This window comes from Eptatretus burgeri, chromosome 15 (assembly GCF_056783735.1).
Source record: "Eptatretus burgeri isolate ZD-2024b chromosome 15, Ebu_testis_v1, whole genome shotgun sequence".
NCBI lineage: Eukaryota > Metazoa > Chordata > Myxini > Myxiniformes > Myxinidae > Eptatretus > Eptatretus burgeri.
Window position 1 is genome coordinate 41,527,337 of NC_140975.1, and position 12,587 is coordinate 41,539,923.

A 12,587-nucleotide genomic window follows, 5' to 3' on the forward strand; every position below is an offset into this window, starting at 1 on the left:
AGGCCCAACCCAGAAGGCTGATCGCCCTCTGGCTCACCACTTGCAGACGTGAAAATCACTGCGAAGGTAAGTGAATCTCTCCATGATCTCAACATCCTCACCACAAACAGGTACAGACATGATAGCAGCATCCAAGATGTCATTGAAAATCTGGATCTTATATTTGACCCAGGAAACCCGTAATCCCAGTGGCTATGACACCTCATTCAGTACCTCAAGGGCCCCCAAAAAGATATCCAGTCTCCGCAAAGACGACTGCATCATCTGCGAAATCATGGTCAGAGATCTTGACATTCCCAAACGATGCACCGCAACTTGATCTCTCCACCATCCTCTGCAGAATCCAGTCTATACAAGTGCTGAAAAGTATGGGGGCCAGTACACACCCCTGACAAACTCCAGTAACAACTGGAAATAAGTCAGAGTTGGTAACACCACATCTCACAGCACTCTCAGTTCCAGAGTATAGTTCAGACATCAGATTGATCAGTTTTGGTGGCACCCCACGAAGATGAAAAATCCTCCAGAGGGAATCCTGATTCACTGAATCGAACGCTTTGCAGAGATCAACATCGGCTGCAAGTAGCCTCTGCTGAAACTCTCGTCTCCGTTCGGTGAGGACCCGAAGAGCAAGGATACAGTCAATCATTGACCTCTTTGGCGTAAGATGTAATAGACTGGGTGAAACAGTGGTAAAATGTGGAATTCATTTATTTATACTCGTTTAAACCTTCATTCAAATTGAATTATATACTTTAACTTTGGAGAACACAAATTGCCTTCATCATAATTCCAAGAACCATGCTATATATGAATATACAGCAAAAGAGGGCATGGAATTTGAGAAGATGCAGTGTCGGGGTGAGGAAGAGGCCACCGATATGGCTATATATGAAGCTGATTGAAGTTGGATTCTCTGGTGATCAATAAAGCCTCCATCTCCTAAACTGCAACTCAACATCGTGTTATTACAGTGTTTAAGGGTGACGTATAAGACTGCTTCAACAGCACTAAACTTCCAGATTTTTTTCAATGATCTTTAAAATTATTATTGTATTATTATTTATGTATATACCTGAACACTGCATGGGGAATCGTATTCTATGAACTCTCTGGTTGTTATCTATCTATAATTCCAGGTGTGTGTGTGTGTGTGTGTGTGTGTGTGTGTGTGTGTGTGTGTGTGTGTGTGTGTGTGTGTGTGTGTGTGTGTGTGTGTGTGTGTGTGTGTCTGCGACTGCTGTTTCTCGACAACCACTGGTCTGATCTAATTGAAACTTGCCAGGTATATTGCTGGGGCCCTGTGGATGTGCCTTTTCAAGGTTTGATATTGATCGGACAAGTGCTTCCCAAGTTATGGCCATTTATTTACCAACCAATGACAGGACACGTTGCTGCGTAGGCGTGGCCAATGGGGAAGAGAACCTCAGCCGCGTTCCCCATTACGGGTTACAACGTACGGACTTCCGGAAAGTGATGACTTCATGTATTCTAATAATTTCTCGATTTCTTATGCGCATTTATGGATAAACACAATGCCCCAATCGAGTTGTCGTTTACGAGAGCGAAGGAACAGACTGTGTGGTTGTTTGAAAGTTTTGGGGTTTTTTCACACCTACGTTTTTTTTTTCTCTCTCTCTCTTCTCTTCTCTTTGTGTTTTTTCCCTGCGATGACATTGCGAAAAGGCAAAATACGTTGGCGCTAATTGAATAATTGGCCATTAAAACTAAATTGCGAATAATCGTAACTGCAATATGCGAACTTCCGGACAATGAGGACTTAACTTCGCGTAGGCCGGTGCGCGGCTGGCCGACGATGACGTCACGTGCCGTGCCAGTTACTATGGGGATCAGTGCCTTAGTTACCGTGGTGTAGGAGTGGCGATGGTCAACGGCAGCGGATGTCATGGCAAGAAAAGACAGGGAGGTAAACTTGATTTTAATTTGGATTTTAATTAACTCTGTGTGTGTAAGTATCACAGCAGTTGTTACTTCAATGCAAGCGATAATTCGTGGAATGCATGTGAACATTCCTTATGGGCACGCACCACTTCCGGATAGTGATGACTTACTGTATTCTAATAAATTCTCGATTTCTTATGCGCATTTATAGATAAACGCAATGCCCCAATCCACTCGTCGTTTACGAGAGCGAAGGAACGGTCTGTGTGGTTGTTTCTGGCTCGCGGTTTGAAATTTTTTTATGACCAAAACGAAGTTTTTGCAAGATATGTTAGTCAGCTTGTATGTTTATTTATTTATTTATTTATTTATTTTGTTTGTCTGTAATCACGTATAAAAAATTCTGCAGAGCACAGTTATCATTGGAAATTTTTGTAACTTCGCATATCAGAGGCCTATAGAGGTCCCTTTCAGCGCATAAAATTTTGAAGGTCAAGGTCAAAGGTCAAGGTCACTTTGTCGCAAATCAGGGGAGTCAACGAAACCCTTATTTTTTGAGTAATTTTGATCAGATCGTCTTCAAACTTCATGGGAATATAGTGCATGGTCTGGCACTCAGCTGATTAATTTTTGGTGGCGATTGGCCTTGACCTTCATGTTTTTTTTGTTTTTTTGGTCTGTAATCACATATAAATCACTCTCCAGAGCACAGTTATCATTGGAAATTTTTGTAACTTCGCATATCAGAGGCCTATAGAGGTCCCTTTCAGCGCATAAAATTTTGAAGGTCAAGGTCAAAGGTAAAGGTCACTTTGTCGGAAACCAGGGGAGTCGACGAAACCCTTATTTTTTGAGTAATTTTAATCGAATCGTCTCCAAACTTTATAGGAATGTACTATATGGTCTGGCGCTCAGCTGATTAGTTTTTGGTGGCGATTGGCCTTGACCTTCATGGTTAGTGCCTGAGGTCAAACATATTTGACCCCGTGGTCAAATTTTCAAGTTTTAGGAACCATATCGTGTAGTACCTCAAATTGAACACCTCGATGAGGGCTTTCTAGATATGTCAAGCTTGAGACATTATGACGTCATTTGGTGACGTTATGAGGCAAAAGCATATTTTTCATGGTTACTCTGTAGAACGATTCTCATCGGAATCTCTCATAAGCAGATATTCCTCAAGGAGTCGCTCCTGTTCGATAGCAGCTCTGTACACCTCAGTGTGACCTTAAAGAAGTCACACGTGGTCACCTTTTGGCAAGATCTTGGTTTTTAATTTTTTTTTTATCTTACCAAAACGAAGTTTTTGCAAGATATGTTAGTCAGCTTGTATGTTTTTTTATTTTTATTTTTTTGTTTGTTTGTCTGTAATCACGTATCGATCACTTTGCAGAGCACAGTTATCATTGGAAATTTTTGTAACTTCGCATATCAGAGGCCTATAGAGGTCCCTTTCAGCACATAAAATTTTCAAGGTCAAAGTCAAAGATCAAGGTCACTTTGTCGCAAATCAGGGGAGTCGACGAAACCCTTATTTTTTGAGTAATTTTGATCGGATCGTCTTCAAACTTCATGGGAATATAGTTCATGGTCTGGCGCTCAGCTGATTAATTTTTGGTGGCGATCGGCCTTGACCTTCATGGTTAGCGCTGGAGGTCGAAAGTTTTTGACCCCAAGGTCAAATTTTGAAATCTTAGATACCATATCGAGTAATGCCTCATATGAAAGCGCTTGATAAGTGCTTTCCAGATCTGTCAAAAGTTTGACGCTATGACGTAATATGATGACGTCATGACGAAAAAAACGGATTTTTCATGAAAATTTTATTTCCTCAGTTCTCATCAAAATCTCTTGATATTTCATGTACAACGGTCCTGGAGAGATACCATTAACCGTACGAAAATATAAAGGTCAAGGTCAAAGGTCAAGGTCACAAAAAGGTCAAGCATCAAGGTCGACGAAACCCTTATTTTTTGAGTAACTTTAATCGAATAAATAAGTCACTCATGTTCACATTTTGGCAAGATACTGGTCACCCTGGTGGTGACATTGGTTTTTTATTTGTTTTTTTGGGGGGGGGGTTGCACGTACGGGCACGCGACAGCGAAGGAACGGCCTGTGTGGTTGTGTCTCGTTCGCAGTTTTAACAATTTTTTTTTTGGTTTGCACGTAAGGCCACGCACGTACGGGCACGCGAGAGCGAAGGAACGGTCTGTGTGGTTGTTGTTTCTGGCTCGCGGTTTGAAAGTTTTTTTTTGTTTTTTTTTCCCCACGCACGTACGAGCACGTACTAGTTAAAATAAATTGAATCCGAATTTAGTGCTGCGTAAGTTACGTGTAATATGGAATAGGCAAAGCCGAGAAGCGAACGTAGAATTCTTCTTACATTCGATGCTGCAATTTCCGGTTACTTCGGCCTGGATTCGGGATCAGCGATCAAATAATGTAAATCATGATTATAATTATTTTTTGATGATGTGGGAGATATCTTTATTAAAATCAGTGGAGGAAATATACACCATGTCTGATATTTGGGTCTTTCATGTCTCCGACGATGCCTTTATCTCCTGGGACGCATCATTCCCCATGACAAAAACCGGAAGCAAAAGGGTCATAGCCGACGACACGGATTCCAAATTACCAGGGTATTGTGTTGTTGTTGTTGTCGTTTCCTATTCTCTCATGTGCACACGTTGAGTATGAAGCTCACTACGTTCGCGATTAGTGGATGAACGAGTAGCCATATTAGTGGAGCGATGCATTGGAATAGGAATTGAACACTGTACTGTTTTGTTTTTTGTCTTATTTTGATGTACATATGGGATTTTTAGACTAGGGTAGGGAGTATTCCTCTATGATCAATGGGGTCATGCCCAGCCAGCATTACTCCCCTTTCTCAGTGCAGCCTCGGCAGAGGCTGAAGGAGGAAGGTGTGGGTAGTGTTGTGGAAATTATTTCTAAAGGGTAATAAATGCTTAATATACTGTAGTTATTTCCATATTGAGTGTTTAGTATTAAGCATAAAGTAATTAAATGTGATTGTAGACATGCGTCTCTTTCACATGGTTAGAAATGGCTAACCCACCCTATTGTGTGTGTCTAAAATTCCTCTTTGCTGTGAGCCTATATTTTTATGTTTTATTCCTCTGTTTTCTGTCTAAATGTTCCCTTTTTGCACCACTCTCAGCCATTTCTGTCAGTTTCGGTGGCAAAAGCTGACATTATCATCATCACAGATAGGCCCTGGTGTAGAAACCGTGACTCAAGGGGGGACAAAGTGTATGCTCTGCCCATCAGGTGGGACATCAGACCAATGGTAGAGGAGAGCGGAGTGGCGTGAATTGTCATCGGTGATGTCGGTGGATGATGTTGTAAAAGGTGGAGACAGTCATGAACCCGGGGGAGAAATTGCCTGGTAGGATCCCGGGAGGCCGCTGTAACTAGCAGTTTGTCAGGTGGAAGCCATGCCCTATCCAGCCGACGCCACGCCGACCTCACCCATTCGTGTCTCTCACCCCATCCCCCCCCCACTCCCACATCGCCCAATCCATGACACTTTGGCCTTCACAGGACGTTGTCCTCACAAGCAACTTTTACCGTATTTGGCCAAACACCTCTGTTGTCTCGTGACTTTCCCCGGCTTCTTCTATGTGTCTGGGGCCTGAAGGAATCGGTTAATTTCGGATCTGCTGCCCATCGCTGGATATGTTCGTGGGCAAGTATGTTGGTAATAGGTAAATTGGGGACATTTTTATACGCCCGATATATATATATATATATATATATATATATATATATATATATATATATATGTATATATATATGTATATATATATATGTATATATGTATATATACTTATATATATACTTATATATATATAATTATATATATATATATATTTATACTTATAAATTTATATATATGTATGTATATATATATATATATATATATATATTTATATTTATTTATATATATATATATATATATATATATATATATATATATATATATATATATATATATATATATATATATATATATATATATATATATATATATATATATCAGGGTGTATTATGTGATAGCAGTCGTCCGTCCGTTCCTGTCCGTTCCTGTCCGCACTCTAACTCCCAAAGTTTTCAACTTTCACATTTCATATTTGGTACATAGGTACAGACTGTGGAGACGGTGTGTCGCGACATACGTTCATCATCTAAAGTGATTGCCATGGCAACCAGGATGCTGTTTTCCATGTAGTAGCACAATTCTGTATGTACCTTCTTGTTCGGGTGTATATTGTGCTCACTTGAGCTCTTCTTATGAATTGGATCCATTTGGTTGTTGTTTCTTTCTTGTATATTCCCAACCATTTTTGCTTGCTTTTGAATCGATACACTTTTCAAACCTGACGTGGTCTCTGGTTGATTCTGTTTGTTTGTTTGTTTCCTATAACGGCTCTATAAGTTCTGTTTGACTAATTGGTTGAGTAGAATCGATCGCATCACGTGACTGCTTGGCCAAAGATTAAGACCTGCCACTTGACTGCCCATCAGCATGGCACTTGATCGTACCAAGGACCTTAATCTATATGGTAACATCTCTGCATGCTGGATCCAGCAGGAGGTCTTTGAGATGGTGGACTGTCGAGGTCATTTTGACACGAATTACTGGATTTGAACTGAGAAACCGAGATGGTCCGGCGACTGCAACAATATATCGTCATGTCCAGGTCGATTAAGACTGATGCTGGACAGATATGCCGAACTGGCTTTAACTCCCTCAGGCTGTGTTCAATTAATGGCGGGTTTGCACACGAGAACCGAGGAAAGACACGAGAACCTTAAAGCTTTTGTTGAAACCAACAGGTTTATTTTCCATAACCAAAGAGAAAGAATCAGTTTATGGTGATCGCAAGGAGGTGACAGATGGTTGGGAGGGGAAGGAAAGAAATGCAATAAATAAATAATTATATACGATGTGAATAAAACCTATGGTGCCACACACCAAATTTAATCACAGACAGGAAAAGGACAAAACCAGGGGACTCAGCTCTGGGTGGTGGTGGGTGGAAGGATTGGCACGGTGCAGCCACGAGCAGATGATGAGGGATGAGGATAATGATGATGATGAGGAAGGAGGGATGACGATGACACACAAGCAGGTCGACGAATAGACGCAGGGCAAAGACAGGCAAGCAGTATGACCTCCTTAAACTCTCAGACTCTCTCAGAACTCTGCAATCCTCCCCCAAACTCTTCAGTTCTTTTCCTCCTCAGACTTCGATGGTCCTCTCCGGCGTGTTCTTCACAGAACTCCTCTGTCTCTCTCCCATCCTCCTCAGACCAACCGCTCTCTTGTTTCTCAGCTCCTCCCCCTTCTTCTGGGGCAATGAAAATTCTGTCACTTTGAGGCGATCCCAGCTCTGTCCCTCTCTCTTACAGAGTCTCACGGTACTTTCAGTAGAGGTTTACATCGGGGTTTATACACACAATTTCCTTAACCATAATCCCTAACTAATTATTACAATGCACCACCCCCTGTATGGTGCACATTCAAACAAGACATTCCTTAAGCTGACGTGTCACGACTGATGACATCAAGATGGGCTAACTACTCATACACAGACCATGCTATTCTATACATTCCTATCTGTTCCATGGTAATATATAATCCCCCCCCCCCCCGCCCCAAACGTAATAATATTATATGAAGTACTTGTGTAAAGCACCCTAGTGATGTCTAATGCTTACTCCACTGTTCTCATCCCCTCTCTTCCACCTCCATATCCCTCCCCAGTCAATTGAAGTTGATAAACTGTTTGATTTAATTTAATGTGGTATCAATGTAGTGCAGGCTTGATAGCCAAAATGGCCTCGTCCTGCGTCCGAGTTCCTTGTGTGTATCGGTGTGTAACATACTTTACCTTGTCACTGATAACACGTTTGGTTATGCAAATGAGAAATCATGCTTCACTCTATTCCCCTGGTACCCAAACATGTTATGTGGTCAAAGAGGATGTAGGTTGCTCTGCAATGCCGACATTTTCATGGGAACATTGTCTTACTGAGGAATGCATCGAGGCAAAACAACTCTTGCCCAAGACTGATGCAAAAAAAATTATACAAATACAAGAACAGGATGGTTAAGTATATCCACCAGAAAAGATTACAGAGAGCTGACGTTTCAGGCCTTACCCTTTGTGGAAGATATTTTTTGCCTCGACGTGTTCTTTGCTCGAATTAGCCACTACTTTTGATGCTGGAAAAGGTTGAGTTTACACACTTGTTCTTATTAGTTGTCTTCAGAGAGATTTGTTTGTGATTATGCATTGCTGTGTATAAATGACTATATTTTAGTCTGCCACTGGAAATGAGACAATGAATGTAATCGCAAATTTCAGCACAAAATTAGCATTCTGTGTGGGCGGCAAGAGACGTCAAAACAAAGAGGAAACTCGAAAGAGCAAGCGAAGATTGCAGACCCTCACCAATATTTGTTTTGTGTGGTTTTATAGTATGTATTTTATAGACGTACTCACATTCTAATTGTATATATATATATATATATATATATATATATATATATATATATATATATATATATATATATATACTTCGTAGAGGTACTTGGTTGAAAAAAGATAACTTGTAAAAGTTGTGGTCTCATGTAGGCACATTATGCGCGGACAAACAGATTAACCAAACGGATCCAAATGCAATACCCTTTTGCTCTGGCGAGGTCTAATAAAGCACCTGAATTGGTAATTGATGTGCCGTGAATAAAATAGAAACTGATGTTTTGGGCCTTACCCTTTGTCAGTAATGACGTCATTTGTGGAAGTCTGTTTTACTAACCTCGCCCCAGTTCCTTTCTATTTTGCTTTTGCGATTGACAGTCATTTCTTAAAAACCCGTATGCATAAAGCCTGGGAAGAATCGCACATTCATGACATGAAGAACAAGGATATTGTATCAATAAATATATTAACTTAGAGGCCATTTATTTGGGTTTCCTCCAAACCCTCTTTCTGTATGCACCACATTTCAAACGACAACGACACTCGGTAGACCGCATACCACCACCAGGTGGAACGGTTTACGTTTTGTATCCCATTGATAGGCAAGATCCACATCTGGGCCTGAATCAAAGTCTAATCAGCTTGTTCTTGGCACACACCCAACACTTCCACCAAATTTTGTCATAATCCGTGCGCAACTTTTTCAGACATTGTGCTATATATTGTTTTTTTTAGCCCCATCTCTCAATGGTGAAGAATCACTTAAAAAATAGATAGTATTTGGATCTTCCAGTTGTTCACCAAAATCTAGCACGGTCCAGGTCTTTACCAAAATCGAATCAATTCATCCTCGTCACACACACGACCTGTCCACCAAACGTTCGTCTGAATCCGTCCCCAACTTTTTGAGATATCCTGTTCACAAATAGACAAACAAATAAGAGTGAAAACAACCTCTGTCCACCTTCAGTGGCACAGATAATTAAAACAGTTATCGGATCTTGATCCAGGTCCGGATCTTCAACAAAAATCAAATCAATTCGTCCTCATCACAAACCCAACCTGTCCAGCAAGTTTCATTCGAATCTGTCCATAACTTTTTGAGATATCCAGCTCACAGACAAATGGACAAACAAACAAAAGTGCAGTCATAACCTCTGTCCACCTTCTGTGGCAGAGGTATTTATTTCATGGATAGGAATTTATCTCGAATCTAGTGTGACACATTTGGCCTTCAGAGTATCACGTTCCCAAAAATCATAAATATTTTCAAATAAAGTAGATATATTTATTAATAAATTACCATTTATGAAATGTTCATGGTTAGGGGGTTTGGCTTGGGATCCTCGGGTCCTGAATTCAAATCATGCTCGGCCGTTGAATTTAAACCAGGTGGGGTTGACTCAGCCTGTCATCCTTCCAAGGTCGGCAAAATGAGTACCAGTTTGCCTGGATGCTTGAGCCATTCGAGCATCCTGCGTCGGAGTGGCGACCTGTCCGGGATTGTGGCCAATAGCCCAAGAGACTGTGCCGGCAGCACCAACACTCTGCATAGAGTATGGTCCCAGTGGATTTGGATTGGAAATGTTCATTTGTATGTAGATTATTTTCTTTACAGAGTAATTAAATTTTGATTCCACATGTGGAAATGATGATGAGGAATTATGAAATGATGGGCCAAATGATTGGACATACTACACCTGCACACAATATCTTAACGCATTTTAAAAAAGCATTATCGGAAGTGTATTAACTCGGAGAAAGTGTAACTGCCTTAAACGACACCAATCCTGATATCCGATGGCAAAGCTGGGGAATTAGCAAATTATAGAAAGTTTTGATATATTTTAAAATTTAATTGTATGGTTTTTTTTTTTTTGATTAAAGAGCAAGTCAATCAAAGCTTTTATTTTACTGCACAAGAGGACATTACATGGAGGGATTTTAAAAATATTTCATATAAAACCGAGTTTGCTTGTTTGCTTGCTTGCTTGTTTGCTTGATGCAAGCTGCACCCCTCTCCTCATCAAGATGGGGCAAAGCTGGAGCAAATTTGGGGCAACCACTTGTGTATGTAGTCCAAGCTCTTCCCTTCTGAGCAATAATAGGACAGAGGAAATTACAGGCAATTGCAGATATGCAGCCCAAGCTCAACTCCTCTCCTTCGCAAGAGGGTGCGGAGGATCACTCGATTAAGTTTTTTTTTTTAATTAATTTGGTTTTAGTATTGCGATTGAAATACGCAAGTTTACTCACCAAGATTCACACACCCTATAGTTGGCCCCTGATGAATGATGTCCACATGTTCAGTGTGTGTGGACACTCCATCCTACTATCACCGCACAGGCCTACAATTATGGGTACGCAGATCGTGCATCTCCTGTAATGGACACCGTGAGTGTATTTGTGACAATTAAATACAAGGTTATCGGATGCCTGTTGTCATGGTTGTGCTTGCTACTTAATTTTTCTTAAATCAATTCATCATTAGTTCTTCATTTAATGAAGTGAAGTTGAATTTTACATGCCCACCCATAGGGTGGGAAAGCAGTTTGTAGATAATATAATGAAGATGTAATAAATCGTGACATGATTGGAGGGTGAAGTTTTGAAAGCTGAAGAAGAGGACAAAAAATTAAATAAGTGTCCTATATCTAGTGTTCCTTCCATTGATTCCACCCTCATGCCTAATTACCTGTCTGTACTAATTGGAATTCAAGATTCCGAAAGCATGTGCATCACGTTCACCCCTATGACAGATAAAGCTGTAAAACAATCTGACTTCAGATTTTTCTGATTATCATCCATGGCCTAAGTAATTGGGAAACACCGCTGGGCTTTCCAGTGGAATTTTGTCACGTTCTTGGTTTCATTAATCAGTCATGTCGTTAATGAAAGCTTGGGATATTGTGCTGGTGGTTAGATTGTAGTGTTTACAAACTAGAAATTGTCCCAAATAAATATTTGTTCCGTTCAAGGCCATGCTCTCAATGGAGAATTGGGGGCTTCTGAAGCAGGTGGTGTAGTCATTAAGCCCGCAGAGTGAGATCTTTCATGTCCACTTATTGATGCGATGTCCTGCCTGATAGTTTATAGAGGGGTTGGGAATCCAACCCAGACTTGTCAGCTCAAAAGTATGCTACCTCTGATCTTGCTTGGCTACCTTCTACACAAAGAGTATACTCTTCTAAATGTTTCTTCTTCTTTTTTAATGGCCACTATTATTCCCTCTTGTGGAGTTGGCCAGGGGAAGCTTGGCCCAAGTCTTGCACGAACCGTCTGTCCCGGCCTGACGTTTGACTAAGTAGTTGGGGACAGGTATTTGGATTTTGTTCATGGTGCCGGCGATAGCTCGCCGATACTCTTCGCGAAGCACACCGTGGGATCTTTGACGTCCACCAAATAATCCGAGCAGACGGAACTCCCGTTTAACATCCATGTGAGGAAGGGCACGCACGTCGATGAATCACCCTGCGTGGGAAACACCGGGATGACAGTTTGTAGCTGGATCTGGATTCGAACCGAGGCGAGACGGCTTGGAGATGAGTGTGATGTTTACTGTCTCTATTGTAAATCCAACAGTGAGTTCAAATGGCCCTGAACGTATTGTATTTAACGTTGAGGAAAAAGGATGGGGACAGGAGAGAGTATCGAGTTGTGGAGGGGGTGAGAAAGGGGGTTTTGGAGGAGATACAAATTAGAGAAGAGCCTCAAATATTATACTGGTGAGGTCAAAAAAATACAACCATTTTTCCTTTTATTGTATATAGTTGGCCCATGACGATGATGATGATCTTGATGATGATGATCTTGATGATGATGATGATCTTGTATTCACACCGACAGGCAGTTTTGGATTTGATTTGAGCGACCTGAGCATGAGTTTTGGTTCCTGCCAGAGGGAAGCACACTTCCGTTGGACTATCCTGCAACCTCGAGGTGATCTAAGACGTTAAATTGTAGAGTAACTTGTGATGTAGTGTATACAGTATGTTAGATGAAGAACTTTTGCTGTTGTCGTTGTTTTCTCCCTTCACTGCATGTTTGGCTGGAGGACGGAAGCAAAGAATATGTATGGGGAAGAGTGAGGTTTAAAAAAGGGAAGAGCATGACACCAAATGTATCGGGAGGGAGGTATCTTGAGCCGGCCCATGGGTTAATGTGGAA

The 12,587-nt window shown here is 41.1% G+C and overlaps 1 protein-coding gene across 5 annotated transcripts in view; it reads left to right on the plus strand.

Moving 5' to 3' along the window:
• Positions 1–12,587, plus strand: part of LOC147012031 (phosphoinositide 3-kinase regulatory subunit 5-like) — a 325,466-nt gene that overhangs the window by 49,605 nt on the left and 263,274 nt on the right. For all 5 annotated transcript variants that reach the window (XM_085858068.1, XM_085858078.1, XM_085858079.1 and 2 more), the window contains exon 3: positions 12,267–12,359. The gene's annotated coding sequence lies outside the window, so the exon portion shown is untranslated. The remainder of the gene's footprint in view (positions 1–12,266; positions 12,360–12,587) is intronic.